At 40.3% G+C, this 22,795-nt stretch overlaps 1 long non-coding RNA gene across 2 annotated transcripts in view; it reads left to right on the top strand.

The window, feature by feature from the left end:
• LOC311431514 overlaps positions 1-22,795 on the top strand; it is a 53,681-nt gene that overhangs the window by 13,478 nt on the left and 17,408 nt on the right. For both annotated transcript variants that reach the window (XR_014689501.1, XR_014689502.1), the window contains exons 2-3: positions 9,542-9,627; positions 10,117-10,190. This is a non-coding gene — a long non-coding RNA (uncharacterized lncRNA). The remainder of the gene's footprint in view (positions 1-9,541; positions 9,628-10,116; positions 10,191-22,795) is intronic.

The raw sequence follows: 22,795 nt of genomic DNA, 5'->3' as shown, positions 1-22,795 counted from the left end.
AGGTTACTTCTGCACCATTCCTGTGACTTATTTTTCTTTCTACTGCTTGGAAGTGAGCAGTCAACTGACCATTTTTAATCCCTGGGGCTCAGTTCTCTAAGTAACATAGGTTTTATAGCAGTATAGTTTATTTCCTGGTTTACATGTGAATTGCTTAGGTAAGAGGAAGATCCAAGAGCTCCTTTCCACACATTTCTCTGTGCCTCTGGGGGAGTAATATCTGGGTCATGCTGGGCACAAAGCCCTTTCCTTCTGCCTCTGATAAAAGCAAGAGGCAGACTGAGCTCCATGAGATCAAACGAGAGATAACAACTGTTATCAATCACTTTTCTTTTCCTAGAAATAGCAATTCATCTAACCTGTCTGGGGCTTTCTAAAGACAGAAAGGTTGTGAGAAACAAACCAGCTTCTGTCCAAATCTCAAGGCAAAATATGAATGCTGTTGATAAATGTTTCAAAACTTCGTGTCTCATTGAGGAGTGCTCTACTGGCTGTTCCTGTGTGGTGTGATAGTTTTTATACAACTTCGCAATTTTTTGCCTGGGACGTTTTTCTTGACGAAATGTATTGCCCTTTGCAAGCCAGGACTTTCAGAGGGTTTATGTCCTGTTAGTTTAAGCCAGCACTGCCCTCTTCTGGAGGTGACAGCAGGCCATTTCAGCAGGCAGGGTGGTCTTTCTAAACGTAAGCTTCATCCAGGACCTGGCATAGAGTCAGCAAAATACTTATTCAACTTGTGAAGCGTGTGAGTAGTTCTTCTCCTTAGGTGCTTAAAGACGTCAACACACCAAACCGATACCATAATACTCTGACATAATAGCTTCACTGGAAACACTTGTACATAAAATCACATGAATTTATACCACAATGAACTGTGTCTCTGAATCTTAAATCCTGAGGGCAGCTTCTTATTTAGTACTTGCCAGAGGGTGTCACATTTTATTAGCCTATGAGAGTTTGCCCACACCGAGCATCTGCTCTTCAGCTGCCTTGTAACCACACTACCTCTAATCCAGTGTCCATAAATGATTCATAAACTTCACTTCTTTCTGGCAAGGTCCAACTCACAACAGGGATTAGATGCTTGTAGTTGCTGTAGGAGGTGGCTATGAATCTCAGCTTCCTTGTCAAGAAGAAGCCCAAGTGGCCACAATGTCAGTGCCTGTTACGTGCATGCTGGATGCATGCTATAAGGTGCTGCAGTGTCCTGGCCTCCTGATTATGCCCGTGAGTGGCTGAGTGTGCCTGGGACGTGCATGTGGACCTGACAGCTGGTGGAAAGTACAGTGAGTTGGACAGCTGAAGTCCGACAATACTTTGTATAGGTTGTGCTTGTGAAGGCTCCGAATTTTAAGTTACCAATCAATTTGCACACACACACACACACACACACACACACACACACACACACATTTTAGGGCAGTTTATCTTATGCGTTGTGATGTGCTCAAGTGGCTGTAGAGGCTGAGCAGCAGAGCTAGATTAACTTTATGACTGTCATCAAGCCCAGATTTCACTTTGAATATTTTATGTGATGCATTTGCAGCCCAGAGAAATTTGTACCTTTCTGACAGTGCTGATTTTCGTGAAATATACGGTGTGGGGGGCTGAAAAGGAAACCCCAAAGAAAACTTATTCAACTCCACTGAAAAGTATGGTGCTATATCACTCTATAGCAATCTCAGTCAAGAGCTAGACAGTGCTTTTCAAGAACTAATGACAAATGATATCCAATATCCTCACAAGATCTAATGTATGTTATAATGACACCACCATGCTAAGTGACTTACACTAAGTCGTTCAGTACCTCATCTAAAATTCAGGTTACCTGATGTCTAATTGCATCAGACAACACAGTCTTTTTGGGGGTCTGATCGTTTACCAGGATTGCTAAACAAATGAGAAATAAATTTTGTTGATAGTTAGTAGAGTTTGAGTTAGACATTTCACATCCTTTCTTTTGGTGATCTTCCTAAATTTAGACATCTAATGAATCAAAAAACAGTTGATCTTTTAAACATCCCTATGCCACTGACATAGGAAAATATTATGTAAAATACTTACAAAGAAAGTTTTACTTCCTGATTTGTAACTCTTGGAAATACTGAGGAATTATGTAGAAGTTTGAAAGTAGATATTTATCCAAATGAGGTTTCCAAGTTTTAAATATTTCAGTCACTTTCATTAATTGTCACTATCTCTTTGTTCAACAATACCTTGACATTGGTATATTCTGATTTTCTTTTCAGGTTGGCCAAAGTTTTCAAAGAGAGGTGTATCTAACAACATGTTTTGGAAAAGTTCAGCACATTGTGATAGCCTTTCTGATTGTCCTACAGACAACAGATGGTTATTTGTCTTTGCACTATCTGTTGTGCGAGAAGATGCATACAGGGAAATCTCTCCTGCCAGTGTAAATTAGCAGTAACTCAGTCAAAAGCTGTGTCTCTTGACTGGTGTGAGACTGCTCGGAAGAACTGATTCAAGGGCAATAGGAATTAAAAGGAATGTTCCCGTCGACTTCTTTCCACGTGCTTTGAAGTATTGGGCTGATGACGTTGGTGAGGTGTAAGAGGGTGAGGAGAGAAAATTCTCAGAGGTTAATTTTAGAGTGCGGAGAGCAGTTATCCTTAGTACTCCTCTAGAGTCAAAAGGGAAAACAGGGCTTCTCCTCTGGGCTTCTCTTCATTGTCACAGCTCTTTGAGTCAGTAGTTTGCATTCTGCTTTAGTTCTGCCTCCCTCATGCCTTCAAAACTACACTGAATCAGTAGTTCCCCACCCTTTTTAGCAGTGTTGATCAGTTTAAATTACATTTCAATGGCTTTTGCTGCAATAGTTTAACTGAAACTACTGAAAATCCCATATAAATAGTATCCAAGTATTTTTTTATAGGATTAATCATACTGGGGATAATCAGGTACCTATTTCTTACAATAAGGTCAACAATATTTCAGTAGAATTGTCAGTATTGAGTAATGTGAAAAAGCTATGAACATATTTGGGGATCTCATCAATGTTTATAAATAACTGAGGTGTGGGAAACAGAGGGATTTGGCCAACCTCTTTTCAGTGGTTTGTGGGGACAGGACAGGACAAGGGGCAATGGCCACAAAAGTGAGTACAGGAAGTTCCGCAACAACATGTGAAAGAACTTCTTCGAGGTGAGGCTCAAAGTTTTTTTTTTTTTTTTTTTCCAGCTTAACAGTAGTTGATCTGGAAAAAATCTATAACAAGCTTCAGCAACAAAATGGTGCCTGTTCAACTCCAAGCTAAGGGGGACCTCTTGAAAAAGAGTGAGGTGATGCATCAGAGAGCCTGTGTGCTGCATGCTGCAGCTATGCTCTGCATAGGCAGGTTTTAGCATTGTGGTTTGTCATGATGTAAGCGTATTTTTCTTTTCATCTGACAGAATAGTGTTAATTTCTCCTGCAGTACCATGCTGGAAGATGAAAAGTTTTTTGGCTGCCATGTGGTATTTTATAATACAAGTAAAAGCCATGCAGGTTTTAAAAATTATGTTTGGCCTTCATTATGTCAAGATTTCATAGTGTTTCGTACGGATTTTATAATATTTCTGTGGTTATTACAAGCAGGTAATTACTATGGAAATTATAGACTGTGCTTGAATGTTTGGAGTGAGAAATTATAGATAATTTCTGGTACGTTGGTCCAGTTTCTATGGTAATCTGAATAAGTGTGAATTAATTGCCTGTTGTTGCCATGGTTCTTTATGGTAATTCCAGACTGTTAATGTTTGAAATATACCAGGTTACATTTTATTCATGTATTTAGGACTTGTTAACATGCCTCTTAGGACATTCCAAAGATTACTGTCATCTCCTTTCCCCCGTTTTTGACTATCTGAGGATGTTAACACGAGGAGTTGGAAGATAATCTTCTTTAAGAAAAGCCTTCTAGCCACGCTGGCTTTTACTTTGCTGCTCAAGCAGAAGTCTATTAAGGCCAATTCCCCATTACTACCCTAGGCTCTGGTCGGGGCCCATATTCTTTTACGTGCAGCAGTGATTGGCATGCCATTATTTTTGACTTGCCTTTTTTTTCCTGCTGTTGTTAACTGATGGAACTGCAACTAGCTTCAGAAATGTCTTGGGCAAAGTTATGACCAAATCAGTGCAAAAGCATCGGATCCTTCTAATCAGGAATTTGAAAGAAAAAAAAAAAAAAAAAGAAAAGAAAAGAAAACTGAAAAATGAAGACACTGGAAAATGAATGCGTTCACAGCAAAAGAAAATAACCCTCACACTAGTGTTATCCTCATGTCTGCTGGATCTGTATTCTTGGATGATGACAAAGAATTACTGTACCCTGAATGGAGAGGTATAGCAGTGAAAAATTGCAGTGCTCTTTCTCAGATGGTAATCATTGTGTCCAAGACAAGAATTCATGGGGAATACAAGAGATCATCAAGGGGTGAAATCTATAGTCCTTTTTGTGTTTGGCAATGTGGCAGGTAGGCATGTGCTATTGTGTAAATTACAAGAACATGTAGACTGCTAACCAACGTGTTATTAACTCCTAGTCCTGTGAGATTCAGAACAGACTTAGGCTCTGCTTTATTTATTATTCAGATGAAATTATGTGAAAAACTTGGCTATCTAAGTATCCATTTCTTCCCACCGTGATACTTAGAAGATTATGTTCTGTCATATTAGTCATCATTAGCTACACACAACCCCTAAATTAATTAATGCCATTCAGATTGCAAAGTCAAGTATTCAGGAAATGCCAGTTGAGTTTTTAAATGACAGAATTAAGGTATTTGCCTGTGCAGGCTTAACTCAATCCCCTTGTGCTTGGGCTTTGTGATCCAGCCTTTGATTACATGATCACATACTGTTTTTCCCACATTCAGTGCCAGGATGGCCAGTGCTCTCTTTATAAGCCAGCTAATTGATATTTTGTGCTCATACTTTCTTAGTGGGTGGTGCCAGGATTATTTATGATATTCCAGTTAGACACTGTAGATGTGTTAAATTCCCTATTATCTACAAAGACAGTGAGGAAGTTTATCACCAGAGCATTCTCAGAAAAAATGACATATAAAGAAGAAAAAGGAAATTCAGGAAAGTTGACAGATTCACTATAGTAATCCTTCCAAATCCCCATTGTTTTGAAAAATGCAGAGCAGGGGGAAAATTTAAATTATAAAAAAAAAGAAAACCCCATTTCATTTAACATTTCAAAACAAACCTTTAAATCTTATTCTTCTGAGAGCAAGATATCTTTAGCAACTGTCTTAAAAACTAACAAGAAATAATATTGAAATGATTAAATAACACACATACACAGTTGCACCAGACAGTTGTATTAGATTGAACAAAATGTTTTGGGTTAACCTTAAGTAAAATGTTCTCATAATTGGAAAATATCTGTTTTGACTGGATTTGAAACAGCTTTTTATTGACTTCCTTGTTTTAGCTGGCGTGTCCAAAAATCAATTATATTTGCCATAAAATATGAGAGTAACTGATAGCAGCAGTAGCTTCTCCATTCATCAAAAAGATTATGAAGTGGTCTTATCGCTGGGCATAGGTACTTATTGATGGGAAATAGCTTACTTCTGGGTAGGAGAGCTTTTCACCTTCTCCAACAAAGGTATAAAAAAGATCCAAAGATTAAATGAGATAAGTTCTATCTTGAAGTAAAAGTCAATTGCTTAGTAGCAAACTTAGAAATTATTATAAAAGCTGGTCAGGGAAGTGGTGGATTCGTCACTTCTCAAAGTGAAGTTGTATTTTGTTTTATTTTATATTATCTTTAAATTGAAGTCAAAGTCATTTCTGAGGGGGGAAAAACTTATTCAGCTAATCCATGTTTTGGGAAGAATGCTGGAGTGCCTGGATGCAGGACAAGTTTTTCCTAAGCCATTTGGCTGGTTCATTTTGTTTGCCTGATAGGGGTCATATTGATTGTGGTGTTTCAGGGATGACATAATTTATTTGTGTCAGATGTGTTGGGGGTTCTGGTCTTTCTTCCACATACATGGTCTGATGGGGACACCTTGAATAGATCCTGGGCACAAGTTGTACTTTGACTTAACACTCAAACATTATTCTAGCTAAAATATTTAGCTTTTGTATGAGAGCTGCTTCTGTGTAGGAGAGAACATGTGGCCCTCTCTTGCCTTGGGCTCTGTGAAACTCTGCTTTGAGTAACAGTAGGGAAATATAGGGAAAATACCCTTTGCCAGAAGGTTCCAGAAATATTTGCTAATGGCAGGGCTCAGTAAACTTGGTCTTAGGTGGAAGCATGAATGCTTCAGTGAACAAACTTTCTTCCCTTCTTTTCCTGTCTTCTTGTTCCTTCTCCTCAAATCTGCCTCAAAGGGAGCCATTGTATGCTTGATAACAAGACGGAGAATCAAGCAACAAAGTCCTGGGAGTGAAGTGTGTGAGTTTAAGTTAGGAGATAAGATGCCTGGGGACTATGTGGAAACTTTGGGGTCTGGAGAGATGATTTCTAGATCTGTAGGTCATAAAGACATGGAAGCGGCTGGCTTCTGCAGCCTGGTGTGTTTCCTCTAGTGACCGGTGTTACAAGGTCTCTCTTGTGTCACTGTGCTTCCTTGGCTCTTTCTGATGCTTGGTTCAAAAAGAAAACAAGACTTTAAAATCATTGTCATCTGAGGAATTTGCTCAGTCGGTAAAATAAATACTTGCAGCCAGCATTGCACAATTAACTTCTACTATATTTCCACATACTTTCTTAGGTTTGTGTGTTTTAGCTTGAAAGTAGAGATGCATTTTGTGGTAAAAGAATGCAATTATTTTCTTTGATTCTCCTCTCCTAGATGCCTGCTCCAGGCTTTTCTCTGTCAACCAACTTAAAAAATAATACAAAGAAATATATATTTTGAGATTATAATGCCTCATCACATTACACATCAGCTTGTTATGACACAGATTACAACACATCGTGTCATGCACCATTTCTACTGACATAATAGAATAAAGCCAAATAAAAGTGAAATGAAGACAGACAAATAGAAAGTTGTATAGGCAAATAACGTAGTATTTTGAAATTCTTTAACAGAAGAAAGAAAAGGAGAGATCCAAATGACTCGGAAATGGTTCACCCAGTTTCACCCAGTGTTTTTATCCCCAAAGACCAGCTGGTGGCAGAAGAGTGCAACCAACGATTTCCGAACTCACTGAAACCCTTATCTTTGTGGTGGAAGTGTGTTTGCTACCCCTTAAGCAGACAGGTGCCTGGTAGGAGGTATCTCTGCCTTTCTGGTGGGTGAATTGAGAAGGACAACCAATCTGTTAATGAAAGGGATATGTGTAAGAGGCCACAGCCATCTCTGGGATTTCCTCCTGCTGTGGACACCATCTATCATCTGTGAGTTTCTATGAGGCCACCAAGTACCAACCACATTCTCTGGATGGGCTGAGGCTCTGCATAAAGTCATTACTACACCCAGCCCTCCTCTGCAAATTAACTGTCCTTAGCCCTGGCTGCTCCTTTGATCTTGTAGGATAACCAGGATGCTTAGTCCTAAAAGTCATCCAGCCCTCCTAACTTTAAGAGGAAAATCAAATGGTTATTTACCACCACTATAAAAAAAAAAAAAAAAAAAAAAAAAAAGAAAAACAACAATAAATTGTGTACCTAATTTCTTGTTTAAATTTGTCTTCAGCTACTGCTTAGCATTTTATCTTTCTCTGCTCTTTTAATGGATTGCCAATATTTTCTGTCAGGAGTCTCTTCCTCACCAAAGCCGTTACTTGATCTGTACTTACAGAGATTGAGCTCATTGCCTTTAGCACTGTACAGCTCTTGTTTTTTTGTTTTTTTTTTTGGCAGTTTTTTTTTTTGGGACCCATTTTTCAACATCCTTCAAGAAAGCCGGCCAACAGAACTGCATATGAAATGAAATGCACAGGAAGTGCAGAGGCAATACTACCCCCTATTCTTCGTAATTACTGTATTTTTTATGGATCAGGATATCTTATCAACTCCCTTTATTACATCATGGGAGTCTGCAAGAACTTTTTTGTTCACTGTAGCCATGAGAAGTTTTTTTCCCAGTCCTTCAACTGTGTAAGGCATAGATCGCTCCAACAGCAGGGCATGGCACTCTGTGCTTTAGCTTGTTGTCCAACTCCCCAAATTTTATATGCGGCAACTATTTCATATTTATTTCTGAATAATTGGTAAAAGTATTTGAAAGTAGAGATTGATGTCACGAGGACGCTCAGAAGTTGAAACAAATTTGCATTGTAAACAATTACTGTGTAACTATATTCAATTGCCCTGTCTTTTAAAAAGGAGAAAATACATCTATCTTTTATTTCAATTTTATATTATTTAATACTTATGGGAAACTGAGCCAAATGACTACAGAGTGACTTGAAAATATCCTTAATGTGATACAGTGCCAAACCCATGAGGACTGCAGGTCTTTTGATTCCTAATCTTGGGACCCATTGCCTTGTCTTCCTTGTGTCTGTTTTCTACTTCACACATAATTCAGCTAGAAAGTTCTCTGTGTCCTTTCATTTTCTGCCATCAAAGAGAGGATATCCTGTGATCTGCCCATGAAGTTTGCCATGGACTGTCTGAGCCTCCCTAGCGGATGGTTACAAGATTAAGTGCCAAGTCCAAGCAGCACACACTCTGTAGAAGGGCTGTTGTCTTCAAGCTGAATTCACTTCTCTCTTCATCATACACAGAGTCCCTCAAATGCCCTTTTTTTTTTTTTTTTTTTTTTTTAAGTACATTTTCTGTATCTCCAAGACAGTGTTGAAACATCCTAAAGTATCTTCATCCTTTCTTACAATTAACCCCTTCGGGAACCTTGTGGCTTGAAACATGGGACTTGTATGTGTGCTTGGGAAGTTCCTCTAAATGACTCAAAACAGTGCAGGAGAACTACAGGTCCATGAGAATAAGGGTCTGTCTGTCTGCAGCTCTCTTTTCATCCTTCTGAAACAGTTTATCCTGACATTCATTAGATTAAGTCAGCATCCTTCAGTTCTTTGTCTGAGACTTCACTTTCTTTAACGTTTACTGAACAGCTAATGCTACCTTTCTTCTTTCTTAGCATCTGGATAATTTTCATGCCACAAATAGGTGTGGGATTACTGTTGCAAAAAATCATTAGAAGTCAGTGATTTTGTCACAATAGCATGCTGTGTGCAAGGATAATGCTGTTCCAGTTTGATGACCCAGAGAGGACCCTGCTCAGCTTTCTGAGCATTGCTTAGTCTCGTTGCTAAGCTGAGAGTCTAAGTGACACTGAAGACTGAAATCAGAAAAATTATTTACTTAAAAAAGAATGTCATTCCAAGAATGTACATATCCTTACCACATCTGTAGATAGCTAATTGCTAAGGAAAATCCTGAGACAAAAATAATCATTTTAAAATGTACTTTTAAAAATAAATTAAAGCAATAAGAATAATCCAATGTATGTTCTATAGTCTGTCACAGGAGTTTTTCCTAGACATGCTATAGTTCAACCAAATGTTGTATGTTCAGCTGAGAAATGACATCTTCACATCTTCTTTTCCACAGGCCAGGGCTCACTGGAATATTCTGATTCTTGTGGTCTTGCAGTCACTTAGATGATGTGTATCTGTAAAAGAAGCTCAGAATTACCAGTGAGTTGTATTTTTGTCTGTAGAACAACAACAAAAAATACTGGGGCGAGGGGGGGGAACAACACAATAGTCCATTCTTATTAAAATACAAATGAGTAAATAAATCTGCACTCCCAACAAACTAAAGAAAACTGCAGTGTTAAATGACCAGAGCCTCCCCAGGCTGGGTGGAGAGCTTGTGAGCCACAGGCTGTAGAAGCTTTGCAGCAGAGTTTGCTAATAGGAATTACGCGTCTGGCAGGAGGGCAGTAGTAGTCCTAAAAAGCAGTTTCTTAGAGAGATACCATCCTGGCAGTGTCTTTGTGTTGCTGTACAATGTTATGTTATGGTTTGAGGGATGGAAAAGAACATCAAAGAGGTTGTACAGAGGTGGAAATTGAGAAACAAGTAAAAAGGTCACGATGAAGGTGAAGATGATAGGATGTTTTAATAACTTTTCTCAGGAGAGAAAAGAAATGTTCTGTCTTGTTTGCCTCACCATGTGTGCAGCCCTGAAAAATACTGGTGCTCTTCTGGAATCAGAAATGAGTATGCCTGTGGTAGAAAACTCCACACTTCTGAGGGTAAGCAAAAGCTGGAAGATTGTTTTATTTTTATTTTTATTTGGTTGAAGTGGACAGATTCTGAAAGTGCATGGAGGCAGGACCTGGTTGCAGACCTAAATGACCCTCTGCAATGCCAGTCCTGATGGGTGCCATCACTGTGGTTGGGCTTAGTTCTCCATCGCACAGTGTCAGGATTCCCTCTGTAACTTTGGATATTTTCAAGGACATTCCTGGTGTAGACTCATGGCTCAATACTGGGAGGGACTGGGTGCATAAGGATGGCTAAAAAAGAAGAGAGATGTGTGTGTGTACATACATACACAATCAGAGCACTGAAGAAACATAGATTAGAAATAATTAATGAGATAAGGTGATGAGGATGGTGGTTACAGTGACATAAAGACTAATAACAAAATGGATTACTGGAAAAATGCTAAAGGAGAGACAGAATGGGAAAATAGTAGAGGGACCTTAATTTTCTTTTAGTAGGTAAACTTCCCTGGCATATATTATTATTATTATTATTATTATTATTATTATTTAGTCTGTGGATCAGAATTGTTGCTGCTTTTTTACCTTTGTGAGAAGATGAATCTGTGGTGTACATGCTTCTCTAAGGAAGCTGGCCAAGCTCTGCAGAAACTAGTGGGGAGTCACTGGCCCCAGTTCACTGGCTGAGTGAAGGAAGCAATGAAAGTTGGCTGCTTTGAACGAGGAGCTGGGTCTGATGGGACAGCGTGTGTTCCTGGTGCCTGTGCTGTTATTAGCAATTATATATCAGACTTTCTATCACTTGGTGATAGAAAGCTGCTAGAGCTTTTCCCCTCTCCAGTTCTCTTTCAAGCTGATCAATGAACTGAGAATGTTTCTTGTGAAGTACTAGGCTCCAGCAAGCCCAAAGATGGGAGGCCAGCAACAGCTTTTGTTATCCTTCTCTATTGCATTTCTGGGCAACTAGAAGGGAGTCCTTCCAGTGCATCTGATCTTTTCATAGAGATTTACCTCTTGGACAGCTGTGAAGAAGCTTCATATATTTATCTGTCCATTCCCAGGAGCTCTCAAAGATGACTTTGTAATTTTATGTCAAGGGAGGGACTGAGTGTATCCAGGCCTCTGTTATTTCTCTGTAAGAACAAGGCAACTGAGTTGAAGGGAAAGCTCTCTTGTAATGTTGTGCTATTCCAGAACTAATGAGTACAGCACTATCACCCCAGAAGTATAAAGCCACTTTTAAGCAGGTGATAACTTTCTTTATAACTTTCTTGTCCCCCAACAGAATTTCAGCCCTTGATAACTTGTTCAGTGTTTTGGCTATTTACTCCAGGCACTCTTTAACATCCAAAGATCTCTGGCTTTGGCTTCCTTGCAGAAGGGAACAAGAAGGAAAAAATTCATTATTACCTATTTTTAATTTGCCAATACCATATACTCTGCATTGCAGTCATTGAAGACTCATTTGCTGTGAGCACAAGGACATCTTTGGGATAAAAGTACCTATAATACCTAACAGATGAGAAGGTAGCTAAATGGCATAAAATGATATTAAAAATATAGTATTAAAAATGCAAAGTCAAGCTTGCAGAAATGAAGAAAGGCTGGAATTCATGCTCAGCTGAAGCCTTAGTTTGGTTCCTTTCTATGGAGTATGCATTTTGATTACTATTTGGTCATGGTTTTTCCAGAGGCTTCCTGTCTCACCCAGCACACAGGACACTTGGTGCTCGTTCACAGTGTACCTTCTAAAATATTGCCTTTTCCACTCTTCCTCGATATGGGCTCACATGCTCTCCCATAAACATGGACTTCTTCATTCTTCTTGGGCTTTTCTAAAGTGTTTGTGCTGGAATAGCCTTATAGATTTCAAATAGTAAGGACTTAGTATCTTTCAAGTTGAGGGGATAATATTATCCATATTTTACTGACTGCTGTCTGAGACCTGAAGATTAAAGCCAGTGGCATCAAAAGCAACTCCAGCAGCAGAGAAACAGGTTGGATACTGTTCTTCAGTTTGACATTGTTTCTTTAGCTGTGAAATCTTTTTGCTCCTCCTCCAGTTTGCTACCTCATTACCTTTCCAGTTGTCCTATGTCAGTAACAGAGGAGCTGGGCTTTCACAGACAAATGACCTTTCCATCACAAAAACTCAGTTTGTCCCCAGAACAGGCTTATGCTGTATAATTAAAAGACAAAAGGTGAACTGTGAAACTCACATTGTACATTCAAGGAAGATTCCAGCTAGCAACTACTGCGTTTGGAAACCTTGTCTGATGTGGGAGGCATTTCAGGAAGCACAGCAACCAGCATGGCTGAGAAGAGCGTTGTGTACTGCCCTCACATGGTGGCTGTACGGTGCGGAAAGTCAATGAAGACAAGATAAAATCTGCAGAAATAAAATGACAAAAGGGAATAGTGAGAGTTTTGAAACTGCAGAAAACACAGGAAAAAGAATTGAAATGTAAACAGCTAGTAAAAGGCTGGTGTGGGAGATTCAAAGACTGCAGAAAGGGCTTGGCTGTGCATTGGGAATGGACCCAGAAAAGGGGCCTATAGTACATACTCACATAAAAGCAATGAAAACCACAGGTAATCTTAATTATGGATCAGTGAAAACTGATGTGGAACCAAGAAGCTTAGAAACGTACAAAGCAGTGAAACGAGTACAGAGAGAAAACAGATGGTTACTTGCTTCTGCAGCTGGAAACAGAATCAGGCAGTCACGCGGGAAGATGAGGAATGCCTCTGCAACGCTTCTGTAGCCCCTTTGTGTAGGTTTGCAGCACTCGAGACCTGTCTGGTGTGCTGGAACATTTAGAGGAGATTGGGGGTAGCACAGTGTGTGGGAACACACTGTAAGTTCTCAAACACTTGGAAATCTACCTGTGGCAGGACAAGTAAAATAGGCTTAATGATTGTGTAGTTCTCTGCAGTCATTTGAGGGGCATAGACTTCTCTGTAAACGTCATAGGAGTACAGATGCTGAAGGTGGAAACGAGTTTTCCATTTAAGGGATGGAGAATGGCAGTGCATTTTTATGATGATGTCTCATCTCCAAGTTACAAGGAAGCTGTGATGGGCTAAAAAGATACAACGGCTAGATTCTTGGCTGATTTTCACAATTGAAAGCAAATTGCAGCACTTTTACAGGCATATGCATGATTTTCCCTCCCTGTGTTTGGCTACCGTGCATCAGGGTGAGTTCTTATAACATTTCTGAGGCGAAGTTTAGCTCCTCTTTCTTGCCAAAGCCTAGAACTTGTAAAAGAAAAGTTTTTTAAACAGAGCACTTAATAGGGAAACTATCCTTTCCTGTCACACACATGCATCCATTCTACAAGCACACGTATAACTTTGGATATAGGTTTGGCTTGCCTGTCTTGAAGAATATTCAGAACACATTACTAGGTTTTGCAGTGGATTACCTTGTAATGAAATGGCATAAAACTATTTTGTTCATTGCCTTATCATTGGCTTTCTGAATTGCAAATCAGCTGTTTCTTAACCTGACGACGACATATAACGCAATCTATAGCCGTATAACAAGCTGCCTTTTTGTACATAGATATGTGTAACGCTCTGAAACACTGCCATCTTTTGGCTGCTGGAAAATGTGTTGTATGATTTGTTTCAGATTCCTCACAGGTGACTGGGAGGGGAGAGAGGTGTTTATAGGCCCCTCTTGATTTTATCCTATGCAGCAATGCATGGCATTGCAGGAACATGGAGAATCACATTTCCATCTCCATGTTTTGGTGGGAACATCAGTGATTGGAAAGAGCGATGTTACTTTCCTTCCTGCCCCGTCCAGGAAATACACACAGAGTTTACCCCTTAGGCAAAAGGAATAATGGACTTCACATAGCAGAGTTTGATGCTCTGCTGAAAAATGCTTACACGGTTCAGTAACGATGGCTTTATGAGTTCCTGTATTGAGATCCTTTAGGATATAATAAAGGATATGAGGTTAATAAGCTTGCTCTGAACATCGTACTTGTATATACATCTTTGGGAAATGTGCATCTAATTCCCTCTCTGAAGTTACCCATACCCTCATTTCATAGAAATTCATAGGATTTCTATGCTTCTATTTATTGTACATTTATGAAGAGTTTTGACGCCCCCCTAGCATTTTGCCTAAGATGTGTTTTGGTACAGCTAGGGACCTTTGAGTTGGCTTTAGACTGGGCAGTTTAGAAATGAAACCTGGAAATACAGAGAATGGAGAGAGATCCTGAAGATGTTCTGCAGGAAACAAGTCTCCCTGGGATGCTAAGACCAGGCACAGGATCCACATGCTCTTCTGTCTGTGCCGAAGCTGAATACAATCAAGGAAACTGAAAGTGGTTTGAATAATTTGTGAGGGCTCTGTTGTGATTTACCAGAACACCTTACTTGATAACTGCATTGTTTTGGGAGATGAATAATGTGATTATAAAGTAGGACTGTAATCAGGAGAAAAAGGGTAAGGTATTGAAGACTGGATTCACTAGGCTTGACTTTTTTTTTCCCCCCTGTACAGCTTTTTGTGTGGATTTAACTATTGCTGAAGATTTATATTAGTGCAAGGAAAAGCAGGCTTAGGCACTCTGGTGCAAATGCTGCATAATTTGATAGAATCTCTCTATCAGCAGACTGGAATATGCGAATGAAGAATTAAATGCCCGGACTTACTAATAGATGCTTATTGATATGTCATTGTACAAGGATACAAGTTTGTACAAATTTTCATGGCAGAGAGCCAGAAGAAATTGTCACATTAAATTAGAAGGATCTATTTTAATTTTCTCCTTTTGACATCCTCCTATCGATTAGGTCCAAGTGCTTTTATTCAATAATTCTACTAAATGAATACCAAACAGCCTAGTTGCTTAAATAGCATTTATTTATCAATACAAATTTTAAGACACGGAATCCCAGTCTATCAGGATCCAGATGATTTATGAAAGTGTGTTAAAAAAGTAAAATAAAATAAAATGTATCTTAGCAGGTAGCCTGTCCGGGAATTAGCTGTAGCATGGAAGCACTCTCTTCTTAGTAGCATCCAGGTTACAATGGTACTGTCAGATACACTTCACCTTTAACACAGGATCTGGCTCCTCCATTATTTGGTGTGACAGAAGTAAATAGGCATTATATGTCAGGAGGGGGTGGCCATCCTGTGACAACATTCTAGTCTGATGATGTTATCACTTAACCACTGAAATAATTGGAAATAAAGCAGTCATTTGTGAAATTGTTTGGAGGCACCACGTCAAAAAAAAGCGACATGAGTAATTTCTGCATGGGGTGACATCATATCTACATCTTCTGTGCGGAAGAAAAGTTTTATTTGGTATCTCCTCTTGAGGATTGCTTACAGTATCAGCAAAGCTTTAGTATGTCTATTGCACTATATATATTTGGAAAATGTAGGTCATGGTTGTAATATCTTCTTTGGAGGAGAAGCAAAACTGAAGACTTGATAATCTGTACCACTGAATTTGAGGGGGAAGTAAGAGTGGGAAGTCAGTTCTCCTTTCCTGGTCAAGCTGCATTTTGTGAAAAAACACTGTGCCTACTTGGACTCCTCCTGCAGCACCAGTTGGCAATGGCACATTTGTTGACTTCCTCATCTTAGCACTCTTCTCCTACAGTTTCTAAAAGCTGCAAAAGCATTTCAGGGATTGCTGTGCCTGTATTTGTCTGTGTATGCAAACATAACCATTAATAATATCTTAGGGCTTTGCAGCATTAATAGGAAATTCATTCAGGTGTTCACAGTCTATCAGTTTTGCTGGTTCAGTTTCCCTACTGCTGTAGAGAAGAACTGCTGTGAATATGTATGGGAAAGATATGAATGTGTAATAATTGGTCGGGCCCCAGATTTGTGGAACCTTGTCTGGTGGTTCAGTACTGATCATACCCAGTAAGTTGGTCATTTGGTATTCATCAGTAGGCTGCCTAGTAAACATAAATATGTGAGATGAGGGGAATATTTGTATGAAAACATGGAACAATAAAGTGAAACTTCAACAGAGTTCAAAGAAATGGGGTCTCTTTTGTGTAATTCAGATACTTCCTTGCACATGCATTATTGCGCCCAAATAACTTCAGAAGAAAACCTCTTGCTTAGCCTGCCAGACACCAGAAGACACTGTATGAAGAACTTAACTACAAAGTTTAAGACTAATTAGCTCTTCTGTTACCTTAGTAGTGCTAATTCATTTAAATGGATTTGATGGAGTAGGGTTTGATCAAACAAGGATCAGAGAGAGGCAGTCATTGACGGCGGCTGATGCGAGGAACAGACGTCAGGAGATTTGTTCCTTTTTTCCCCCCAATCCCGTTGGCTCTCTGAGAATTACTGTTTGTAGTGATAGCAGGCTTCAGAAGAGGCTTGCTGCAGCAGCTAACTTATGATCCTGATTAATTTTCTATAACTCAGTAAACTGTAAATAAATGGATTAGAGCCATTTGATCTTCAAGAAGAGGTTTAAAGTGGCTTTGATGACTAAGTACCTGGGGGAATACAATGGATTATCATGGATAATTGATTAAAGAAGAGAGGACATTAAATTGTTGTATATGTGAATACATATAATCTGCAGTTTGTGTGTGTGTCTGTAAATACAGACACACGTATAAGAGACAAGAATGGGTGTATATAGGTATATGTGTTATTTTCTATTTATTTTGTGTTAAAAGATGAGGCACTACTCTGTTGAATCATAATTGTGCTTGGGGATACAGCAGCAGGCTGCTAAGCTACAGGTGAAGTGCAGGCACCAGGTGAATTTTCCAGACCTGCCATCATTAGTAAAACTGGCTGAACGTAGAGGTGCACTGTAACTACAAGCATATGGGAGCTGAAGCATTCAGTGATAATTAAGAAAGTAAACAGGTGGTGGAAACGTGAAAATACCTTAGAAATAGTCTTGCCGTAAAAAAAGAGCATTAGAGATCATGATAGCTTACTGTCTTCCCCCATGTGTCTCAGCACAGATACCAATACCTCTTTCTGCTGTGGGTATGTGCTTAAATAGAGGACTCTGAGGAAAGCTTAAAAACAGGTGGGACGAATAGAAAGGGGATGAAAAGATCAAGGGGGCTGCCCCCTCCAGCTTTCTTAATGGAAGGACCTAAAGACTCGTCTCAGCTTTTAAAAGACGGAATTTTAAAGTCAGACATGGCCAGAAATGAAAATAATGTAAGGTAACCCCTGAGACTAGTTTTGTGACCTCTTCAGATTAAACAATTGGTTCTCCTGGTTGGTAAACTGGATTTCAGCCTGCAGTATATTAAGTCAGCAGAGCTGTATAAACCTGCTAAAAATAAGAAGTGAAATGGAAACAACGATTCAATCTTGACCTTAGCCCTGTGAAGACGAGGCTATAGGAACTGAAGTAAATCTATACGCTGTTTGCTTTCAATTGCCCTCTTTCTCTTGGATGAAATGTGTTTGAAATGTGTTTGATTTTTCTTTTTCCATTCATTTTAGTAAAGACTTTGGAGTAGGAAAGGGTGAATTTAGCTTGGCGAAGGGAAGAGAGAGGTGATGTTTGTACCTTGTGGCAGTTACTTGGTTGGACCTGTGATGGTATTTTTACTTTTTTTTTTTTTTTTTTTTTTACTTGAAATGATAACTTTACAGATGATTCAAAACTAAAATGATATAAAACAATGTATTCCTTGCTTTTGTTCCTCTCCTGCATATATTCCCTGTCCAACTGTAGTTGCTCTTTAAAATTAAGTGGAGAGAGAAGGATTTATTTTGCACCAGGGCTTTGGGAAATCTAGAAAGCAGCTGTTCACTTCCACTAGAGCAACGGAGACAGCACAGGCTGTCCTCTGGGAACTGACATAGAGCATAGTACTGCATTATAAATGCCATTTCCTAAATACAGACTAGGCTCCCCACGGCTGATGAATAGAGCCGTGCTGTCTTAGTACAGGGAGTTAAAGAACATGTTCCTTGCTCTTTTTCAGAGCTGGGGGAGGCGTCTCACAGCCTTTCTTTTACTCCACTGGTTGTGGCATTAGATAAACCTTTAACAATAATTTGTGTACTGACCTTTGTGCTGGCTCTGTCACCACCATCTCCCACGGATGTGAGCCACATTTGGGGGCACAGATCCTTCTGAGCAGGGCGAGAAGAGGGCTGCAAGTTTGGGCCCTTCTGCACTTCTAGGTTCAGGGCTGGTTTGATGTGTAGCCCTTGATAAATGGCGCCACAGCATCCTTGCATCGCGTTGCTGGTTTGTGAACTGGAGCCTGAACTTCCTCATAGTACGGTAGGGATATAATAGGCCCCGCTAAATGACTGCCAGCTTCACTGCGTGCCTGTCTTTTCTTACTCATCTGAAATAACTTTCCAGTCTCATTAGGACGATTAAACTCTTCTTGCATACAGGAAAGAATTAACTTTGTTCAAATAACGCATAGTGAACGAGATGTGAAATAACAGCATTAATTTCCCACTGAATAACTGCTGGAGAATTGTCCCAGTAGGAGCTGCTGCTCGTAGCCCACCTCCTTGGGTACTTTCTGCTCTCTTCATGCGTTGCCTCTGCATGAAGATCTGCCCCTTCCTCTCTTTCATATTCTCATGCATCTTTTTGCCACAAGGTAGTCTCTGAGGAGGTAGGAAAGTGAAGGCAATTTGCAGCTCCCTGTATCAGCTGTGAAAAGCCTTCTGTAAAATACATTAAAACAGAGATGTACTCTCTTCCTTAGAGAAAGCAGCCTAAGAAAAGACAGTTCTTTAAGGAAACAAACAAGCTGCAGTGGTTTATTTTATTTTATTTATTTATTTTTGGAATACCTCTTTGGTGAGCTTTTACTGCTCTGAAGGCTTCTTAATTAATCACCAGAACGGAACTGGTTGTCAGCACTCAATATGTTCAGCTGCATGATCTTTTTGCTTTTGAAGATTTGAAATTGCAGTAGCTGGTAATACCTTAGCCTCATTAGAGCTAAATTGCAACTGAAATGTAGGAACCTCCTGTCAACATCGCTTCCATGCTGTGCTGCTACCCTAGAGGACCAGAGTTTGCCACACACAGCAACGATATGACTACTAATGCAGGAATTAAGAGGGAATTCTGATTTTGCCCTCTGTGTGAGGGAAAGATGAAGCTGAAATAGGTAAATACAAGTTTTCACAGGATGGAGCAAGGGTGAGTTACAATTTCAAAGGAGACATTGTTTTGGGAATTGTGGAAGCCTTCTGTATTCTCTTGATGCATCCCCTCGGTTAAAACTTAACAAGCAAATTCCTGAAATTCATTCTTTCTGTCTTATTTTTCAGTCATTTGCCTGGCTATCAAAAACACAGTACCCATCGGCTGCTATTGAAGTCAATAAAAGCAACCATTATGTTTGCTTTTTAGTAATTGCTTCTGTGCAGGAGATTCTCCCATGTGAATCTGTCCCTTCATTTTTGATTAGAAAACTGGCTATTTAGAGCAGTGCTATTTGCACATACTGTAAGAAGTGACGAACAAAATTAAATTTTTGTTTGAAAACTGATTCCCAACATTGAGGAAACTGTAGTGTAGATGAAACATTAGGAGGAGCCCACTGGAAAACAGGCGAAGTTTTTCCTCACAAAAAATTAAACAATCCGTAATAATTTGCCAAAATAGTCAGCAGACAACCTTTCGTTGAAAAATTGAATAGTTCATTTTTTTTTTTTCTTTCTATCAAGACAGAAAAATATCCAAGGCAAAAACACAGTTTCTGTAATGATAACATTGTAATAACAACAACAATGCAACAGTTTTGAGTTGAAGGAAAGGATGCTGGAACAGGAGTCAAAGCAGAATGATGGGTAGCCCTGTGTGTTGAGGTTTCCAGGACCTGTGTCACCAAATAGCATAGCCACAGCAATTAAAATCAGAAAAAAAAAAAAAATGTTAAAAAAGATTCACAGAACTCTTCCCAGTTCTCTCTCATTTGCCAGTGTTGACCTTTCTCACATTGTGCAGCTTCTCACTGTGTATAACCAGGCATCTTTTGCCTTTGATTAGTAAACAAGTTATTTTAGAGTACTCTCTTTTCCTTTTAACTGCAGCCAGCAGAACTGATGGGAAAGAGAGCTGACTGCATCACTAGATTCAGTAGGGTCACTTCGACTGCTATTGAACATGAATTTTTCAGGTTGCTGTACTGTCCATGTTCCCTATCCAAGCGTGCTGTGTTTAATATATTGTAGCCATTTCCCTTGGGAGTAAAGCCAGAAACGATGATTTGAGTTATGTTTAAAAAATGCTGATCTTGTACTTGTGGCTTTGCTACTTCCCTTGAGCTCAGGCAGAGCAGAGTTCTTAGCCAGCACATGGTGGTACAGACCGTAGCACACAGCATAAGCTGCGACTTGCCCCAAGGCAAATTAAGGACAAGGAAGCCTGAATGCTGCATTTCTTTTCTTGTGTGTGTCCTGTCTCTTTGGAGCAAAAGGATTTCTGGTGTAACAATGACACTAAATGAAAGTAAACAGCACTGATGGGAAACTTGCAAAGAGTTTAGCTCAGCTAAGCACTCCAGTGTTATTTCTTATTAATTATTGAGAGCAGCTTGAAATGGTGGAATACACGAAGGATAACAGGAGCTGGAGAACACACTGTATAACTGAGTCACTTTGCTGTTCTTCTGCTCAATGCAGTTTACTGGGGAAGGGCAAGAAGGAGAAGCAGTTTTAGAGTTGTTTTCCCTGTGTGTCAGATGCATGCAGATGTGGGGACTTTCAGGAGCATCCAGAGCACTCTCTTTGGGTGCATTCTTGCCTCAGAAAGCCCGTGCTTTCTTGCCCTTGCTAATATTACCTGGCTGTCAGCTGGCATGGAGAGCCACGGGCTCACCCTGCCCCCTTCTATGCCTTGTGTTGGTAGTGCTCTCAACAGTTTGCCTAAGGAAAATCTTTGCCTAGAGTCTATTTTTCCCCTAATTTATTCTAGCACATAGCCCTGACTGTGAGAAATTCATTCAGGACTGAGCCATGCCATCCTCTTGAGCTTAACAGGACTCATATTGATGATTTAAGGGGGAAAATTGCATAGGTTATTGGCAATGTCATGTGGCATCAAGCTCTCTGCACCTATGAGAATGTATTTTAAATTTTTCTTCTTGGAAAAGCAGTGCATGAAGTAAATCATGCTTTCATAGTAGAGTCAAAGAATCTCTTCACAGGGCTGTTTCATCTGGACTAAAAATTGCCTTAGGATAAAATCAGGGCAGATAGGACTGTTACAATTAAAGTGATGCGGTCAGAGAGTGCATGATGCAAATTACACATACAGCAGCATGCAAATGTGTTTTGAGTAAATTGCTTTTGAAAGGTTTAAAAGAAGGGGAGTGGGGACCAGTTTTCAAAACAGAGGCATCTTAGTGTTGTTTCAAATGCCCTCTGTCTTGTGCACTCCAGCTGCTTCTCCAGAAGAATGTGGATTTGCAGTCTCATGTCATATCATAGAATCACAGCATATCCCAAGTTGGAAGGGACCCACATTTGGAGTCTAAATCCTGGCTCCATACAAAAAATACCCAATCTCATACCCAAAAACCAGACCCTATGTCTGAGAGTCCAAACTCTTCAACTCTGGCAGCTTGGTGCCATGACCCCTGCCCTCAGGAGCCTGTCCCAGTGCCCGACCACCCTCTGGGTGCAGACCGTTTCCCTAACCCCCAGCCTGACCCTCTCCTGTCCCAGCTCCATGCCATTCCCTCGGGTCCTGTCGCTGTCCCCAGTGAGCAGAGCTCAGCGCCTGCCCCTCCGCTCCCCTCGTGAGGGAGCTGCAGGCCGCCATGAGGCCTCCCCTCATTCTCCTCTTCCCTGAGCTCAACAGCTCCTCATGTCTTGCCTTCTAGACCCTTCACCATCTCTGTAGCCCTTTGAACTCTCTCTAATAATTTTATGTCCTTCTTATACTGTGGTGCCCAAAACTGCATGTGGTACTCGAGATGAGGCTGCAGCAGGCAGAGCAGCACAGAACAATCCCTTCCCTCAACCAGCTAGCAGTGCTGGGTCTGATGCACCCCAGGGCATGGCTGGCCCTTTGGGCTGCCAGAGCATGCTGCTGGCTCACATTCAACTTGTTGCCTACCACAGCCCCCAGATCTCTTTCTGTGGGGCTGCTCTCCAGCCTCTCATCCCCCAGTCGATCCCTAGATTCAGGGTTGCCCCATCACAGGTGTAGAATTCAGCATTTGCTCTTGTTGAACTTCATATGGCTGGTGATTGCCCAGCCCTCTGATTTGTCAAGATCTCTGCAAAGCCTCTCCGCCCTCAAAGGAGTCAACACACCCTCCCAATTTAGTGTTGCCAGCAAGTTTACTTAGAACACCTTCAAGTCCTGCATCCAAGTCACTTAAGAAAACATTAAAAAGAAATGGCTCCAAAGTGGAGCCCTGTGGAGCCCCAGTAGTGACTGGCCACCAGCCTGATGGCAGTGTCAGCCCCACGTACATGTCTCATACACTTAAAAGCATCTAAAATGGGTCTTGATGCCTATATTCCAGGGATCTGTGGAGCACAGTCCTGCTTTCAGCTCTGTAATAGCGAGTCCTATTGACACACATTTCTGCATTGCTGTTGACACTGAGAATGAAGTAAGAGCAGCCTTTGTCAAAGGCTATTGTGCATTCATCTC

This window comes from Aythya ferina (genome assembly GCF_964211825.1).
Source record: "Aythya ferina genome assembly, chromosome: 2".
Lineage (NCBI taxonomy): Eukaryota > Metazoa > Chordata > Aves > Anseriformes > Anatidae > Aythya > Aythya ferina.
Note: the sequence above shows the minus strand (reverse complement) of the source record. Positions and strands in the feature narration are given on the sequence as shown.